Source organism: Bombus affinis, unplaced genomic scaffold, assembly GCF_024516045.1.
Source record: "Bombus affinis isolate iyBomAffi1 unplaced genomic scaffold, iyBomAffi1.2 ctg00000284.1, whole genome shotgun sequence".
NCBI classification, from domain to species: domain Eukaryota; kingdom Metazoa; phylum Arthropoda; class Insecta; order Hymenoptera; family Apidae; genus Bombus; species Bombus affinis.
The window spans coordinates 12,289-32,362 of record NW_026108971.1 but is presented as its reverse complement, the minus strand read 5'-3'; the positions used below and the strand labels follow the sequence as shown (position 1 = coordinate 32,362).

The 20,074-nt window shown below is 34.5% G+C and overlaps 2 long non-coding RNA genes across 3 annotated transcripts; one reads left to right on the top strand and one right to left on the bottom strand.

The window, feature by feature from the left end:
* Positions 1-13,920: 13,920 nt before the first annotated feature.
* LOC126927861 (uncharacterized) lies at positions 13,921-14,664 on the bottom strand. Of its 2 annotated transcripts, XR_007715981.1 has the most exons (3): positions 14,579-14,664; positions 14,382-14,478; positions 13,921-14,265 (listed from the first exon to the last, which is right to left on the bottom strand). It is a non-coding gene; the product is annotated as an uncharacterized LOC126927861 (long non-coding RNA). The 2 variants fall into 2 exon arrangements; XR_007715980.1 differs by lacking the exon at positions 14,579-14,664 and having other exon boundaries at positions 14,382-14,532.
* Positions 14,665-17,172: 2,508 nt separating this feature from the next.
* Positions 17,173-18,959, top strand: LOC126927867 (uncharacterized). Its single transcript, XR_007715987.1, has 2 exons — positions 17,173-17,279; positions 17,394-18,959. It is a non-coding gene; the product is annotated as an uncharacterized LOC126927867 (long non-coding RNA).
* The last annotated feature ends 1,115 nt before the right edge of the window (positions 18,960-20,074 follow it).

Here is a 20,074-nt window from a genome sequence, read left to right as displayed (position 1 = left end):
TAAGTTGATAATTTCGTTATTATATAATTTTTCTTAGTCTAAACTAAATCCAGGAAGAAGAACTTTCATCCAATTACATACTTCATTAATTCATGAATTGTATTCGTTACCGTACGTACAAAAAGAAAGTTGACTGATATAAAAATTCAAAGGATAGAACTTCTAAGCTCGCGATTGGAAACAGATTCAGTTCAATGGTTTAATTTGCCATTTAATTGAATTCTCTGGCAATTTCAGCGAACTGTGGGCTTTAAAAGTGTCCCGCATTCAAACGCAAGACTTCTCCTCCACCTTTCTCTTTCTTTCAATTCCAACCTCAAGTAATTGACCTATTAATTCGACGATATATTTACATGCTCGCAAGGGATTCAAACAACTTCGTTGCGTTAAATTCGCAATTATAACCAACAGGAATGTCTCAATCAATGTGCAGCTCGAAACAAATAATAGATAATTAACTTTTCAATATAACGATTGATATGTTTGATGAAGAAAAATGTATGAATTTTTAAAAACGTCTCCTAGTACATTTAGCATTTTTATAGTAAAAACTTAGAACACACACGCACACATATACTATTCCATGAAATGATTTACACAGCTATGAGTCTAATCCTATCATATTATAAAGGGATGAACGAACTTTTCCTAATAAATATAACTTTATACAAAATCTTGTTTAAAAAAATTAGTTTTTTATTCTCATTAAATTAATTTAATATCAGAATATATAATTTTAGTCGTTATCAAAATTTTATGTCAAATGCGTTCATAGATATATATATAAATAAATGTCTAATCCTATGTATTTATTTCAACTGAAATCTTAACTTAAATATTTATTAACAATATTCTGACGAATATGCAATGAAAGATAAAAACAAGTTTATTTTTCCTATAGAATGTCTCATGCTTCTTACTCATTTTATGTTTCTCGTTGTCAGTGCGTAACTACTTATCAGCCGCATGAATGCTAAGTTTTACTACTGAGAAACGAAGAGACATATAGATGCAAATATACGCTATCTCGCGTGAAAAAACATCAGATACATTAACCAGAAGGAATATCCGATACATATAAAATTCATAGCGTAGTTATTTATACATACGGAATATTTCTTTCTGTATGAAATATTCTTTCTTCTGAATTCTTATTATAAATGTATGTCCATTTCCTACCTTAAAATGTCTCTCCTTTGAAAAACTCCATTTAAATATAACGATCAACAAAATATTACCAATAAAAATATTGAAACGAGATGCTGAAAGAACCTTTTAATGAAGTACAAATGATTATTTCAACTTTAATTCTGTTAAATTTGAATTGAATCATTTATAAACCGAACAGGTGTATAAAATTTTATTGCGTAAAAATCGTGAAGCTGAAAATTAGGAACGAATAACGAATGAGTAACCTAGTTTCATTAAAAGGTACGTGTACGCCGATCCGTGTAACAACTTCGACACTCCAATTATTATAAAGCATGTATCCTTCAGAGATTTTTTGCGCGAACGCAAGATACCTTTTACACGTGCAACTGAATAAGTGGAACGTGATTTTCGATATTTCTTCTTGTAGAACTTGTAACAACGTAACTGTTTCACGAATATTTTCCCTGACACTTTTACAACGATGCGTAGAAATCTCCTTTTATAATTAATAATTTCAGCATTTCTCTGAACAGTTTCGTTGCGATTAAAAAATATACAAAGCTTACGACGTGCTTGTTTAAAAATATTTATATGGAACAAGATTTCGAATTTGTCGCATCAATCGCGATCTCAGCAGGTGTAAATTAATTCGTTCTAATGAACGAATAAATTAAACGACTCGTGACAAAAATTATCCCTGTCCATGTTTGTCTTTCTAAAACTAATTCAAGGCGAGTTAAATGAATCGCTGTGTACCCTATTCGCGCAGCATGTGTTTTAACGACCAGCATGCAAGCGTTAACGGTGTACTTTAGTTTCTCATGGTTGTGTTAAGCTGGTTGCTCTTAGAATGAGCATATACTTACCGCAGGAATTGAACAGCGGAGACGCCCGCAAGATGTTGACTTCGAATTGTAACATATGCAGTGTATGCAAATCCAAGGTCCCGGCACATACATCTGTCCATGTAAGACAGATCGTCCTTCGAAATCAGTACAGTTTCCTCCTAAATGCACTGAAAACGATTACCAGCGTCAATATCTTTGTCACTCGACAATCGTACGCGCAGTTACGCTAACCGTTTTAACGCCACGCAGCGTGATCACTCTATTCGCGTACCGTGGTAAATTGTGCCACGATGTATGGTCACGATCATTAATTCGCAACGCGCTCAAGCGTGCTCGTCGCGAGTCATATCAGAGTTTCCTCTCGTAATTACTCGTTTTTCAAATAATCATAAACCAAATAAAAAAAAAAACCAATATAAAAAATTACCTCTTGAATCGGAAAACCAAATCCTGCATTATAGAATGTTATCACACAAACGAAACGCAGAGCATAAATATTTCGCAAACTTTTGAGTGTTTGTTGTAACGCTTCCAGTATAACCGATGAAATGAAGCGCGAGCACGTCGAACGGTATATTTCGATGAAAAAAACAGGATGAAAAAGGGCAGCGCGATCGCGTCGATCGGTACTACTCGCAAATAAATAAACGAAGCGCTATCGCGCTGCACAGCACAAACCGATACGGAGTCTTGAAACATCCGACACTAAAACGGTTAATAACATTACGAAAACGACCGTACCAGGAAATTTTTGTTCAACGGATCCGCATTGCGGCTATCACGATGCTCCTTCGTTGCATCGATGCTTCATCGATGAGATTAAAGCACCGTTGAAATAGGTTATTCGATTTCTTACATGGGCAAAAAGTTTTTATATCGTGTTTGCTGTTTTACTTCGCAAGTGTGCTTTACAGTATACGTTAGAACTCCAAGTCGAGCTATCCGAGTTAAAGTCTCTTGAAACTTAAAACGGCACTTAAAGGATATAGGTATAATAGAAGGTTCGTTTAAAATTCAAAAGTGTATATACGTACATATACATTTGAATAAAAATAGCGGATAATCTCAAGTAAAAAAGTAGGTTCGTGTTAGTAAAATGGTTTCAAAATACTTGTCAAAAGTCAAACGACTTGACTAATTAAGAATGGATGTAAGAGATTGAAAGCAAAGGGCATCTAAGAGTATCAATTAAGTAACAAACTCACGGTGACAAAGAGGTTTTCACTCGCTCGAATTCAAATAAATCGGTTAATTTGAGCGAAACTTTAGGTGCACGAGAAGCGACACGCGTCCTCAAGGACTACGAAGGTTCTACTCGAACGAATGAAAACTTTTCTCTGGCCCGGTGTGTATACACAAGACGTGCGAATTTAAAGTGCAGATTGTATTAATTGAAATAATTGGTTGGTTTGATCAAATTAATCGTTTTAAGCTGAAATGACGAAGGTCATCCAAGTAATTGATGTCCACTGTAATTATTTGTTAATCGCGCGTGGAATCGGAACGATTCGACCTCGTTCCAACGCGAATCGTTACTAAGGCAGAGACGGCAATTAATAATTGTCGCGTCATTTGTTCGATCGTGTTCACAAATTCAAATACGGCTGAGTGGCGAAAACCATTTATAACACGTCCCGTACCGCGTAGGTCGTATACATATCTCAGGATGAATTTTTCGTACTTCGCCGCATATATTCTCCATGTCAGACATACCATAAAATATTTCGTGCAATCGCGTATTCCTGTCTAATGTCAGGAATTCTCTTTCCATAGGTCTGCGTTTTCCATATTATCTATTTTGCTTATCAGTAAACATTCTTACAATTTGTGATTAATACTGTACGTACAAGAACGTTAAGTTTTTGACGTTGTAATATTTCACATGAAATAATAATGGCTGTATATCGACTAACTTATTAATTAATTAAATTCGTGTATATCAAGTTTCCTATCATTTAATACTTTCGTGTAACTACAGAGATTTGATACTATGAAATGAAATATAAAACTTGGTAAAAAAACGCGCTTCGTTAGGAAATGAGGGTAATGATGCAAATATTTTTTGTAGCCATTATATAGAATTTCGATGGTATAATTAATCAGTATCAACTTACCAGCCCCTGACGGGAAGAAAGTGACGAAAATAACCTGCAAGCAGATGAGAATTGCAAGTATTTTCGAGTACAGGTCCTTCATGGTTGTAAAAGATCAGGGGATGTTGTCGCTCTAGAATAGGCGAAAATCAGCTGTTTCAATAACTGCTTTGTGGGCACTGGAGTGCGTAGACCAGAAATATCTGCGACAAAAATCAGAATACATTTGTTTTCACATGATTCGATCAATTTTGTGTAGGACTAAGCTGATTGAACCTAACACGGGATAATTGTCCAACTTACGACCTTAACAAGCCCGCTTGATTCTCTATAAGTGCTTGAAATTGATGCTTGTATTCTTTCCAGATTAACAAGCTTTGCCCCCCCCCCCCAACCCCCTCCCTCTCTATTTCCTTAGATCGAGTTAGACTGCCACAACATATTATCTTTCTTCTTTTCTTTTCTTTTTTTTCGATCTTTTAAAGCCTTAAATCGCTGGTTATTATAGTGTATACATTCAATTACTCTGTAAGTCGTAAGTACATGTTTTACGTTATTTTTTATTTTCCAGCTAAATTCCACAAAAACAAGAAATATACTTCCAACGTGTTTTCACGTGTCTCTAGCAAAGATCTGAAAAACAAGTTGCGGCGCAATTTAAAACGACAAATAGCACCGTGTGTCTCGTTGTGGCAACGCACGCTTCGTCAGCTTTTTAAAAGCGCTCTCTGTCTGCTTTTTTCTCTCTTCACCGCCTATTCGTTTTTTCTTAACGAGTGAAACCGTTTTTACGAGGACGGGAGCACAGAAATGACGTACTGGCAATTCTGTTTCGTGATGACACAAGCAGCCCGGTTTCAGTGAATTAAACCTGGCCCCAAGCTTCCAATTATCTCTCCCTTCCTTTCCTTTATTTTTCCCTTCTATATCGAGTTTCAGGTTTTCTAAATTTCCATTACAATCAACTATGGCTTTTCTCTATTTTATATGTTAGCCGATGATTCATGGCAAAAACGTCGGCTGTAAAAATATTTGGAGTTGCAACAGCAACAAGTGTGTTTTCTCAAACAGAAAATATTGGAAGCGTACTCGTTGGCAAAACAGTTCACGGATAGTTCGTCCTCTGCTTGTTATTTGTTTCAATACCGTTAGCAAATAAATTCATGAAACATAGTGGTGTCGCATAAATTGAAAATAAAAGCTTTGCGTATACTTGGCAGTTGAACTTTGGCTATTATACGTATGTTATATATGTAGTATCGTGGACAAAAGGCCTAAGATATCTGCCGAACCATAAACAATGCCGCGAGAGCCGCGGCATCGTCGGGTACATCAATGTGTCGTCGGTTCTTTTTAAGTGGATAGTTTCGTGGAAAGGGCCTGCGTGACTCTGGCCACGGGCGTTTCGGGACACGTGTCCGATAGGACGGGAAAAGACAAAGAGACGCTAAAGGCAGTGTTAGTTGAGAAGCCGGAGAAGACGGATGCAAAAGGTGTGCAGAGTGTGACTTGAGAAGCGAGAGCGAGCGAGTGTAGAAGCGGAAGAGTGTGAATCGGGAAGTCGGAAGCCGTCTATGAGAATAAGACGTACGACAGCATCGTAATCATTTCGTTGCTTCGAACATTATTTATTAAATCAAAACATCATTACTTGTCCTTTCCTCTAAGACCCATTAAGATACTACATATATATATATATATATATATATAGAAGATTGCTTAGAATTTGGAGCTTAATAACATATGTCAAAATCATTGACATTAAAGAAGGTGAACCTTACTTACGAAATTTCCTTCCGTCAAATGATACATAAAAATTGAAAAAAATAATATACATAGTTTTGACTTTCTTCCGCATTATAATTTGAATCACTCGATTTATTCGACTAAAGATAATCAAGCAATAACCTCACTTTACACGTATTCTCATCACGTGAAATAGATCACATCAGGGATTTTCAAAAGTCGATGGAATATTAATGGCGATTAATTATTTATGGATGTATTCTGCACGGTTAAAGCAATCGCCTAGTGAATTATCGAGTTCCAGGAATATGAGCGGTAAACAGGATTGCAGCTATAAATGACTCTCTAACGTGTATATTAGAGATGAATTTGATCATTTATCCTCATAATATGAAATACGCTTTCAAGTGGAAATCATAATTAACAATTTCTGGCAGCGAAAAGTAAATAAATCGATACGTTTAAATCAATATTAGAATTTCTTAATATTTTTATCAAATATTTTTATCAAATATTTTAACATCGTAGAAGTGTCGTTGGAGAGAAATATTAGGTTGTTCCAAAAGTTTCTTTCGGTTTATAAAGAAATGATAGATGTACGATATTTTTTGCATTATATTATTTTATTCAATTATGTGCGATCCACCTTTCTCCAATTTAATATAAAATAACATAAAACAAAAAATGCTGTGTATCTATCATTTCTCTATAAAACGAAAGAAAATTTTGCGAAAATATAATAGAAATTTAGCTTTAACACAATATAAAAATGGATTGTTATGCCCCTAGGAGATAAGAACAATATGATTAATATTAATAATGAATACGTTAACGTAACGAAAAGCAGCTTTTGCAGAAGGCTATAACCTGAAAATGTTTACTAAAGAATGATAACATGAATTTTCTTAAGTACCCCATTTGATACTTAATCTGCTTTGTAAATACTGTACGTCCTAACTTTGAAAGAATGCAATTTTAGCCAGAATGTTTCAAATTACCTAGCCGTATTGTTTCCTTGTAATGTAATTTATATTTACATTATCTCGCGTAATTCTTTCCACTTTATTGACTTCTAAACGTTAATGTAATATAATTTTTATAATATAATTTTAATCGAAGTTATTTAAAATTTGTAGTATCTCATCCCTACTAGAATAATATTAACAAATGTGCAGAGCTCAAGTCGAATAACACCGGCTCAGATAAATGATCATCAAACTTACTTTTGTTATCGTCGATGTCAGTGATTTTGAACCAGCCAACGTCCATGGCAATCAATATTATTTAGCCGGTCTTAACGCAATGTAAAAAGCAAAAAAAAGAGGAAGGAAGGAACAGGGAAGCAAAGAGATAAAACGAATTTTTCATTTTCTCGAAACTAGATCGAGTTTCAAGCTGCTCGTAAAAGAGTCTGTAGCCAATCCGACTAAATTCGACGAACCGCGCTTGAAAATTCCCAGAGAACTGTGATAACCATCGAAATCTGTACAATTTGTCGATTCATCGCTTGATTAAAAAATGGAACAAAATGAGGCTGATCAGCCGGCCTTTCAACTTCTAATGATCCCTATCGTTTTACCCTAGGTTGAATGCTACGATATAAGCCGAAACAGCTATAAGTAGGGTTCACGTGATTGCCGCCATCTATTATTCACGCGTTACACATTCGCCAGACAGACGCGTCTAACGGTTGACATTGTTTTCTACCCTCAGTTCCAACGCAATTACGTTGCTACGTGCAATCAAGTCTCGAGTGAAGCTAATGATAAGTTGTTGTTCGATCCTACACAATTACTAAAATTATTCAAATTAAACTAATTTAGTCTAAAAAAACAAGTAATTTCGTTATATATTTCCTTTCATAATAAGCCATGGTTGGAATATAGTAGCTGACGAAAATATTCGTATATTTGTAGAAACATTTTAGGGCTGTATTATGCATAACGGCACTATAGAATTAATACTGTAACAGAATTCTACTATCATGGTTATGCTGGTAATATTCGAAACAAATCTGAAAATCTATGTAGATGTTGTAAGATATTCAGTACGAGTACTGTGCATTACTGGTATGTACATAATCACGACGAGATAAGGAAGGTACTGTTCTCTATTGCTCATCGCTACCCGTTGCTAGTAGCAACGTACTATGCATATATATCTCGTAAAGATTTTAAATGTAGCCAACGAGACCATTTTTAATATTTGACTATCGTGACCCATTACAGTTTCATCACTTTCGATTAATTGAACACGACCCGCACCTTAAGACTAAAATACACAATATAAGTATGGCACAGAAAATCTTTTAAAATTTACGGACGACTATTTATGGTATTTAAAGGCAGCAAAGATAATAATTAGCTGCGGATTTTCCTCGAATCGTAGCATACAATATGGAATCTGATTATTAAAAATTACAGTGGAAATACAGTGGATTTCCATAAGATATTCGTGCTTGTGGCATTTTGGAAATAAATTCTTAACCCAAATGGACGACCTCGATACTCGAGAAATTTTGTGAAGCTGACGTCAATGGCGATATGTACTGTTGTTGTGCTATCATTTCATAGTAAGCTGTATTGATTGCACTTCTATTCACGGAATTGATTTATTCCACACAAAAGTTGACAACAATAATCGAAAAAAGAAAAATATATTACCGCCTTTCACATCAGCATACACAAGCACATAGGATTTCACACGAATATACACACTTGTAAATTCGACGAAACGATCAAATTTAATTATTTTTCGATTTTTCGGGCATCAAGTACTACATCAAACGTTACACATCAAACGTTAAAATACGGCGAGCATACAAAATGTACAAACCACTCTAAATTAATTAACTTTGAACGTTATTGATTAATTAAAACAAACCACTGTTGCGTTGAGTTTTACATTTTAAAAAGTTGTTATCCGTTTTTGCTTTGTTTAAAACTAAAAACAGGACTACGTTCATTGTAAGTCGTAAATATCCCTTTTATTTATTTAAACAAACAACTTATAAATATATAATTTATTTACGTATATTTGTAATATCTGTTTTATAAATTTGTACAACCATTTATCCATTTATCTATTTTATTTGCATATAATTTTTATAGACTTTTTTTTCTTTTTTCTTATTTTTTTTTTTTTTTTTATTTAAGAACGAAAAATTGTGATTCTATTTTAAGACATGTCAGACTGAAGCGATACGCGATATATATTTCTATTCGGATTTCACCGTCGTCGTAATCGATGCTATTGGAAACGTTTCACGATAGACGTCTTACAAGCGCTTGCAATGTCCGTCATGTGTAAGGCTCTACCACTGAATCGCGGCTGCCATTTAGTGATTAAGGTCGATCACTTAGAGACGTTAATCCGCCATAATGGTGAGCAATACATCGAAGCCATTATTGAAAGCATAGTTACGCGTTAATTTCATCGATCTTATTCACAAATAGAAGTGTACAAATTATAGGATTTCCAAATATTTAGTTTAGTTAAAAGGAGATATGAAAATGACAGGTATATTCAAAGGATAAAACAGAACCGTACGATTGTAAAGTTTCAAATCATTATAACTATTTAAATTTGAAAAATCTTACTATATTTATACAATATATTTTTATTAAGAATGGAAGAAATTTCGAAAAATCCGCCAACACTTTTTACTATCGTCTTGAAGCACACCATATGTTAAGCTTCTTCGTCGTTACAAATTTTATCGCGGATGTAACGAACGTTTCGAACATGTAGCACGCACGCGTCAACGCCTACATTTGGATTTTAAATATATGTTTTATGCATTAAATGTATTTGTACTTTCTTGCGCAATTTCTTTTAATTTGTTACGATATGGAGGGTTTAATTACGTTTAAGATATCTATCTGAATCCTTTAAATTCAATGTTCTTTAAAACATTACGTTACGTAAAATAATCGTTTTTCCACTTTATTGTATCATAAAATAGTTACTTAAATTCATATTACTTAAAGAATCTTCCTACAGAAAGAATAAAAAAGAATAAAATCCTATATGTTAAATTTTACGTGGTTGATGGAATACATAGCGATGACGAGAACTAACTACAGACAACAAGAAACTATTAGCGAAGGCAACTGGTGACTATGAATGTCGTCTTTATAATATGTGGCGACTAAGGAGAACAACTACCAACTACGGATAACAAGTAACAACCAACTGTCTCGTTTCTAAGGGGCAACTAACTTGCAATTATCCTCCTTTGATGGTTCCTGTAGCGTGATATACGTCTTGAACGTAGTTAAAGAATATGGTCGCTGCTGAATGGCGATTTGACAGCAAGGCGATCCCGCCAGTTCAAAGCTTGACATTGCAAGCTACCGAAGACCATTAATCTTGTTATCGAATATCTAGCTTTCAGAAGAACCCTTGTGATATGATATGACGTCATGACATTTTTATGACGAAGATGAACAAACACCGACCTCTAACGAAACAAATTTTTATTAAGTGCCGTATGTGGGTTGCAGGCCGGCCAACCAAGGAAATTTATCGAATGTATAAAGTAAAATATATACGAATATATTGGATATATCATAAAATGCCCGCGTTATATCGTCTAAAGAAAGCTAAATTTAAGGAATTAAAAAATTGAAATACCAATTATAAGAGAGTTAATTAAATTCAAACCTATCGATGGTCTCATAAAGACCTATATTTCCTGGAAATTGATATCTTTCGAATTCTAAATTCTCCTTAGAAAGTATCATAGAGAAAATATGAAACTTGAAAAGTACATCACGCTGATGCCTCGATAAACCGTCGTGTCGATAAATCCATGTGTCCGAGCGATGAATTTTCCCCAAACAACAAAAAACTGAAGGGAAATCTTCTTTGAAGGACGTGACAAAAGGTAGGGGAAGCGGGAACAATGATCACGCGATAAACTGATGGTGTACGTATAGAACGTGTACGTATAGAACGTTGCGAGAGAATTATCGAGAAACAAAAAAAGAAAAAAATAATCGTTGGCCGGCGCGACTATACGCTGTCGACGGGCAAACAGCGACTGAGACTAACTGAAACGAACTCTGTCGCAGTACGAGCACGGGCTGCGTTCGCGGGTCGATCGAACACGTTCTGCGCCTCTCCTCGGCACCGGCGTCAAAGCCACCCCCGATGGCTGCAACGCACTGGTGCACTTGGTGGTCCTTCCTTTTTCGTGTGATATTATACCAGCATCTGTGATGCCATTTCAAAGACCGCAATCAAAGCATTAAATGCCAGATTAAAGCGACGCGATAATATTACCCCAATATTCGTCCGTAAATGTTACCGTATAGATGTTTAATGCTTTATTATGCTTCGATAAAGCAATAACACAGAAATAATTGCATTATTATGCTTCGAATAATTTACTATCACATGAATCGTTCCACAAGAAAACATATGTTTCACTTTTCCCCGTAGTATGATTGTAATTTATAACAAATATTTATAATTTATAATTTAAAATATTTATAATTCACTGAAAGTATCTTCCTGTCACGATTATAGGCGTAAAATGTCAAATTAAAAGTACCAAATTAAAAACATATGGTATCCCGAAACCAAACGTACGACATGGCGAATCACGATGATACGATAAAAATTGATCTATGTCTTGATTTATTCAAACAGAACGAACTTACTCGAACTTTTCCAGAATAAACGATTTATCCGATAATATCCGTCACTAGCTTCTCTTCCTTCAACGGTAACAACTGACACCGAAAGCTCGAGAGACCCGAACGGTGAGACGTACCCAGAAGCAATGCAGTTACCTGGGCAAAGAGTCCCAAAGACCAAGGACGTAGGAAATTTCGAGAAACGGAAATGGAAACTGGAGTGGCGCGTCAATCAGCACTGACGGAAACTAATAAAAATGGAAAAAACCAAACTAATTCGTTTCACAAATTATTAAAACGATATTATTGAAAATTTCACTCGATTTTCTCACTGCACACGTCAATATTTGTCGAAATATCAATATTAAAAAGTTAATAAAAAAAAATATCCTCTTTCTTCATACCTGTCTTTCTCCCGGGCGGCGAAGGAATACTAGAATGTTCGAGAACAACGGATACTTTTTGATTTTATCTCAATATCAATTTCAATCTTTTTAAACGAAATATAATCTGAACGATGAAACGTTTGATCAAATAATGTTCTTCGTTCGATGCTAAAGGAAATTGAGAAGAAACATCGAAAATTCGTTAATAAAACGAATTTCTTTGTTTCTGTTAAATAATAAACTTGATATACGTATTGGTTTTTAAAATCAATATAGCTAACCAATGGGCACACTTTTAACAAGGGTGATGGAACATACCAAAAATCTTTCAAGATGGTCTTGGCAACGGAAGAGTCGAAAATATGACAATTATGAATGAAAAATTCTAATATTTTACAGCTGGCAACGATAAACAACTCCAGATATTCTCCTAATTAATTTACAACAAATTCGCGTATATGATCGATAGCTGACGTCACTGTGTCCCACAGCCCTTGTAAAACGATAAGAATTTCCTGGGAAACTTGTAGCCACGAAATGAAAAAGATGATAAAACTTCTAACAAGAGTACTGAGACGAGCAACTTTGTACTTACCCCTTCGGAGTAGGGAACGTGATTAAACGTCCGCGAGTTCGAAACTTTTGTAAGTCACTGCACGGCCGCTGCTTATGGTGGAAATGTAATAGATATAAGTACAGAGCGCGTGAGCGAACTAAAAACGCGATATAGGGGTAAAGAGAGAGACCGTTCCGTCCTTCTCTAATGCCCGCGTACTTGTACCGGAAATGTGTAACAACGGTAAACGAGCGCCGTCAGTGTCCACTAGTGTGCATGCCTGATTAAACAAGGACAGAAAATGCTTATATACAGCCTTCTCTTTCTATTTCCATGTCGCATCCATCTTACTATACAGTAGACAGGATTCGACTATTCCATCATTATATTCGCACCCTGCTTACGTGTGAACTAACATTGCCATGACAACAAATCGTTCGTCTCCTGTTTGATGCTCAGTTTTCAACGGAGTTGAAGGGAAACTTTATAAGAGAAAGGAAGTGACGGATTGTCTCAAAGTAATAAACGAAAATTCTCGTAACTATCGAAAAACGATAGTCAATACAAGGATATCATTATCACATTTAAAACTATTACAATGAACGGTGATTTATCGCTGCAAGGTACCACAAATAAGATATCTCATAATTTGCGAAAAGACTTTGGAACTTCCATGACAGTCATGAGTGTGTTTTGTCATTGATTTGCCATATTGCGTTTTTCACAATTGTTGTTCATTTTTTGTGATATTTTACACTCGCACATAGTATCTATGATTTTTTCTTTCGATAATTCTTATAATTATTGTCAATAATTAATTATTTATAACCATTTACGCTGTATTATATATCATTAAGATTTATCTTTGCACGTATCAAGATAGTAGATAACAAAATTATGTTTATATATTTATATTATGTGTATATATTTAGATATCTTCTTAGTTGCAATTTTTTCGAATAATATCGGCGACCAATCGAAATAGAAATTAGTGCGGAAAGAGGGGAAGGAACCAAAATTTGAAAATCGACATCGGTAACTCAGTAGTTATAGAGTAACTCAATCGATAACGTAGATTAACTAGTTATAAATGAAAATATATTTAAATTCAAACTTTAAAAATTAGAAATTAAAAGGCAGAAGGCAAAAAATTATCGCCGAGGATTTATATAATAATAAATAGACAGTACATTCTTTTTGTCTGTCTTACCTAGAAATAAAACAGTTAATTGATGATTATCGTATAGTGTGTACTCATAGCATAAAATTTGTTCAATGAATTAAAAATTATATTTTTTAGATATGTAGACATTAGCGATGTATTAATCCGGGAATCTCGTCTACCTCGGAAATATCGAGTCTGCGACAACGTCGATTTGGAAATTATTCTTACAGAATATGAAAATTATTACAAGATGAAATTCCAAAAATATCCTATATTGTGCAAGAAAATAACTGAAAAGGAAATAAAGACGAGGGAAATGACAAATGCGAACAAAGTGTAAGAATTTAAATTATTTAACACTATTCAACGTTCTCAACGTATTCAACGTATCGATTACAATATCATTCAATCTTTGAAGAAGTAGTAAAACGTGTCAAATCTGTTAGCAAACAAACGAGAATTGAGTCTGTATCTGGGTCTGTGAAAGGGAGGAATGCACAACAGAAGATGAGGGGTGATGCTACGGATGATATTAATCTCGCAATGACAGTGACATCAATTTTCGCCAATGAAAGCGATGAATCTTCATCAGAAGAGGAGAGCTATTTAACATCTTAATGGAACAATCCACGCAATCAAAGATATCAAAATAGGCTCAGAAGCTTTATATAGACAATCTGGAATTATGGAAGATTATTGAAGACATTTCATGCGTAAGTTATTTTCGATTAATATACGTATTGTAAATACTGATTTCAGTAAAGCTTTAAATAACGAATTACATAACACTTACGGAAATTAATACGGAGATTATGCGCCATTTCATCTTTGTATTGTCGTAGGAAATCATACTGACAAAATTAAATGTATATTGGGACAACATCGTAGGCCTAGAGGAATGTAAATCTGCTATTAAGGAGGCCATTGTGTATCTCCTCAAGTACCTTATCTTTTTTAAAGGCCCATTTTCTCCCTGGAATGTCAATGCACCTTTTTTAACATAACGGCCAGCTCATTGGTGAGCAAATGGAGAGGTGATTCCGAGAAGTATATCCGTGTAAGTTGATTTCCTTTGTCTATGAAGAAGAGATTCTGGAATATATCATATATAATAATAATCATATATAAATAGAATAGTTACATTAATACATTTGTTAAACTGAACAGGTTTTATTTGAACTTGCCTATAATTTTTCGCCTACAATTATTTTTATCGACGAGATTGACTGGATAGGCACAAATAAAGGAGTAAACTGTACATTGTCTGAACCTGCAAAGAGATTCAGATCAGAACTTCTTTCTAGATTGGATGGATTAGTATCTAACGAAAATTCTAATGTAGTTCTTTTGGCTGCAACTAATTGCCCTTGCTATGTATATCACGCTATTTCAATGTTTTCTAAGTAGAAAATATCTTAATATCATAATTATTCATTATCTTAATCTTAATTATTGTGTTGTGCGGAATATTCCTTTGTTATTATTAATATAACAGAACAATAATATTTATTGTAAATATATTATTAGGGACATTGATGCAGCTTTACGCAGATGCCTTGAAAAGAAAATATACGTATCATTACCAAATGAAGTTACTCGACTTGGTATGTTCAAATTATACCTTAGCAACCAGTTATTAGAGAATATGGATGTTGTAAACCACATAATAAAATCTACTGAAAAATATTCTTGCGTGGATATAAAATTGCTTTGTAAGCAAGCATGGCTGCTCGAAATAAGTCCAATATGGGAAAAACTTGAAAAAAAAAAAAAAAAAAAAGAAACATCTGTTACGACTTTGAAATATGAATTAAAGAATTATGAAATAATAGCAAAATTGTTAAAAAACAATGTCACCTACAGTTACGGATGTGGATAGATATGAAGCGTGGAATAAATATGTATGCCATAAGAACATATTTTAAAAAATATAAATGCTTATCATATAAAAATATAAAAATATAAAAATATAAAAATATAAAAATATAAAAATATAAATGGTTATAAATTATTAATATAATTATCGTTCGAAAAATTGTTCGTGTGCGTGCATTTATGTGTTCGCACGGGCTATAAACAAGTTTGAAATGTTCGTTCTACATATATACGTGGTATACATATTCCCTTATAATATATAATATGTGTAATCTGAGTGGTAATATATCCACGTATTACATATGTGTTAGTGTATTTTATCGATAATCAGTCTTTTATTTCCTCTTATCTTATTGACGCATGTATGGGCGCGTATATGCGCCGGGCGAAAGCTATGGTTATATATGGGATTGTTAACAAATAAAAATTAATCTAGGTGTTATTAAAGAAATTTGTTTCACCTTCTAAACTTTTTGATGATTGGTTTACTTTGAATATTTTGCATATTTTTGCATATCATGAGCATTTTGTACATTTCTATACATTCAAACTTTCTATGAATATAAAATGATCCGCACTACTATCTACTTCATAGTATACTCTATACGTTTAAAATGCTCCATTAGAAGCTTAAATCTATCAAAATACAGCTCCTAGGGAAATGTGAATTTTCACATGAACACATAATATCGATTTTCTCATTGAAACGTATAGGCAGGTATATACTAGCATAAGCCACCTTCGGCATTTGGCCGTATGATGCAGCACTAGCTCTGTAACATAGAAAACCATAGGCGTCAGTTCTTCTTATTTCCTCTTTGATATATGTTTACTTTAATGTCACTTATTCAGACGCTTGATACATTGTCGGAATGAAATTTTAGTAATGTGCAAGTAATTTTGAGTAGATTAATAAAGTATAATAAGATATCAGATTCATGTACGTAGATTCAAGTGACATCAATCTTTATGTCTAGTATATACATGTGTATTGATCTATAAGTCAGTGTTAAAATAACAAATAAATGGCAGAAGAAGGAAAGAAGATTTCCTTCGGTTTTGCGAAATCTATTAAGAAACCTGTGTTAAAAAATGCTATTCCACAAGAAAAAAAGAAAGTTGATTACATTGAATGCCTTGATGAGAAAGGTATTAAAGTAATAGGGTGAGTTCAAAAAGTAAAATTTATAATCAAGAAACATATAACCTCAACCTAACCTATAAAAATCACCAATAGCGGAATATATATATTTGAAAACAATTTTTTTATTTCAATGAGGAAGAAAAAAAAGATGAACCTCTAATTATTCCATTACTAGGTTCAAAAACCTGGCATGATAGAATTCTTAATAAAATAGATGCAGACATTTTCCTTCCGAAGGCAGATAAGGAAAAGGTAGGAGACGCTAGTGTTAACGAGGCAAAATCAAAGCTATCTAATGGAAAAACATCGCCAATAATATCAATAAAGAAAGAGCCAGTTGAAGATAGTGAAAATAAAGTTGTTACTTTAGAAGAGCAAGCGACTAAAGAAATCATTGGGGAACTTAAGTCAAAGAATAAATATGAAACTAAAACAAATGATTTAACTTTACCTTTAGTAGAAGATGAATCATTAAGAGGCAAAGAACAGGTACGTTATCAACATATTGATGTGCAATGCACAGATGTATTACATTTGCATATTATAAATATCGTTTTGTATTTTTCAGTCTACGTTAGAAGATTATGAAAAAATTCCTATTGATGCTTTTGGTGTAGCAATGTTAAGGGGAATGGGATGGCAACCAGGAAAGGGAATTGGTTGAAATGAAAAGTATGAATTTTACTCTGGATTAAATTAATTATATGTATTTAATACATCACTTATTGGAAAGTAAACAGAGAACATCATTTTTTATTTCACAATCGTTTATTCTAACTATTACAGATTAGTAGCAGCTGTCATACCAGAATTACGACCAAAAGGTATGGGTCTTGGAGCAGACAAAGTAGCATTGCAGAAGAAAAATACAGATTTCAAAAAAGAAGAGGAAGAAGTTAAAATCGAGAAAGGAACATTTGTGAAAATTATAGCTGGAGAACAAAGTAATAATTATGGTCAAATAGAAGGATTCGATGATGATGCAGGAAGGCTCATAATAAAACTAGCTCTTGGTGGAAATATAATATCTGTAAATGAATTTATGGTACAGCCAGTGACTAAATCAGAATATTCTAAGAACTCAAAAGTTCAAAGTTAATATGAAGTGTTAGTTTTTCATTAAGGGACATTTAAGAAAATAAATTTGAATTGACATATACATATAAAGACATAATCGGACATGTAGAAAAACTAATTCAAGAGTACCTGTAAGTGTGTTGTTGCATGCAATTTTTTAAAGGTCCCTTCTAATTTTATATAAAATATGATAAATGTAGATCGGTCCGTCGTGTCCAGTAGTTGGGTGACTAGTGGGTTGTGGTGGTTGTTGACTCTTGTGTTATATCTGCTTCTGGACTTGTGTATTTCATCTTTGACTGTAGGTATCTTGATGTCACGGTGGATTGTTTCGTTGGTAACATACCAGGGTGCATTTGATAGGGATCTTAGCGTTTTCGATTGGAAGCGTTGGAGTATTTCAATGTTGGAATTACTTGCTGTTCCCCATAGTTGGATTCCATAGGTCCAGACAGGTTTTATTACGGCCTTGTAGAGGATTATTTTGTTCTGTATGTTTAGTTTGGAGCGTCGGCCCGTGAACCAATAGAATTTTCTTAATTTTTCCTTTAGTTGCTTTGTTTTTTCTGAGATATGTTTTTTCCAAGTTAGCCTCCTGTCCAGGGTCATGCCCATGTATCTTACGGAGTCCTTGCTTGGGATTATTGTGTTGTTAATGGTGACCTGGGGGCAGGTTTGTTTTCGGAGCGTGAAGGTTACATGAGAGGATTTTTTTTCGTTTATTTTGAAACCCCATTTTTGGAACCACTTTTCCATGGTGTCGATACTTCGCTGGAGAGTGGATGAGGCAATTGCCGGGTCTGCGTGGGTAGCTAATAGTGCTATGTCGTCGGCAAATGTTGCTATTGTTACCTCGTTTGCTATAGGTAAGTCGGCAGTGTAGATGGAAAACAGTAGGGGTCCGAGGACACTACCTTGGGGTATGCCGGATTCTATTGGGAATGTTGCGGAAGTGGCGCCTAGACATTTAACTATGAATTGTCTGTTGGTTAGGTAGGATTTTAAGATGGAGTAGTATGGATGAGGTAGGATCTTTTTGAGCTTGTAGAGTGGCCCTTTATGCCATACTTTGTCGAATGCCTGTTGGATGTCTAGGAATACCGCTGAGCAGTATTTTTTCTTTTCAAGGGTTTGGCTGATCATGTGGGTTATGCGGTGGATTTGCTCTACTGTTGAGTGTTGTTTTCGGAAGCCGAATTGGTGGTCTGGGAGTGTTTTCAATTCTTCTAGGAGTGGAAGGAGACGATTCGTGAGCATCCTCTCGAATAGTTTAGACAGGGTAGGTAAAAGACTGATTGGGCGATAGGAGCTGGTTTCATATATTGGTTTACCGGGTTTAGGGATGAGGGTGATCAGTGGGATTTTCCAAGCCTAGGGAAAGTGTTGAAGGCGGAGGATAGCGTTAAAGATTGATGCGATGAGTGCAATCCCTTTTATCGGAAGTTCCTTGATTGCTTTATTTCCTATTAGGTCGTGACCTGCTGCTTTCTTGGGGTTTAGGCGACTGATTGCTTCTATGATCTCTGAAGAAGTGAAGGGTTCAATAGGAGGGGACATTTGGAAGGGAGTGTGCAGATATTCGGTAACGTCCGCTGCAGCTATGGAGGAATGGAGTTGGAATACTTCAGTCAAGTGTTTGGCAAATAGGTTGGCTTTTTCTATAGGGCTACGCGCCCATCCACCCTGCGGACGGCGGATTGGAGGTATTATTTGTGGGAGGCGCGTGAGTTTCCTGGAGGCCTTCCATAGTGAGTAGTTGGAGTCGGCTGTGGGGGACAAGCTGGCGAGATATTTGTGAAAACGGTCATTATTGTAGTTTTTTATAGTTTAGGATAGTTTTCTAGTTGCGTTGTTTAGTTTGCGTTTGTCCTCCGGTGTTCTATGGGTCTGCCATATGCTTCTTAGTCTACGTTTTTGTGTGAAACATTGTGTCAAACATGTGAAAACATTAAAGCTGTTATCCTTATTCATGGTCTTGTTGGAACGTGTTTAACGAGCGTAACGTAGGCGTGAAAACGAAAACGTTGAGACTCTTGTGGCGTAAAAAGACTGAATTCCTCATAAAAATACAAGAAACGAATACAAGAAACGTGCACATAGTTTATTCTCGACCTTGGATACATAAAACCAAAAAAAAAAAAAAAAAAAGAAAAAGAAAAAGGAACAAAAATTTTTATTGGTTATTTACCGAAACTCATTGTATCATTTTTATTACTCTATATAAAACGTAGAATCATATACTGACGAATGTTATTTCGAATTTCTAACTTCAGAACGATAATTACATATTTGAAATTACCAATAAGTGGTAGTAGCATTAAAAATATGGAATATTCAACGAGATGAAATATAGGTAAGGTATTTAAAAGAAAAAAGATTGAAACGTTCGA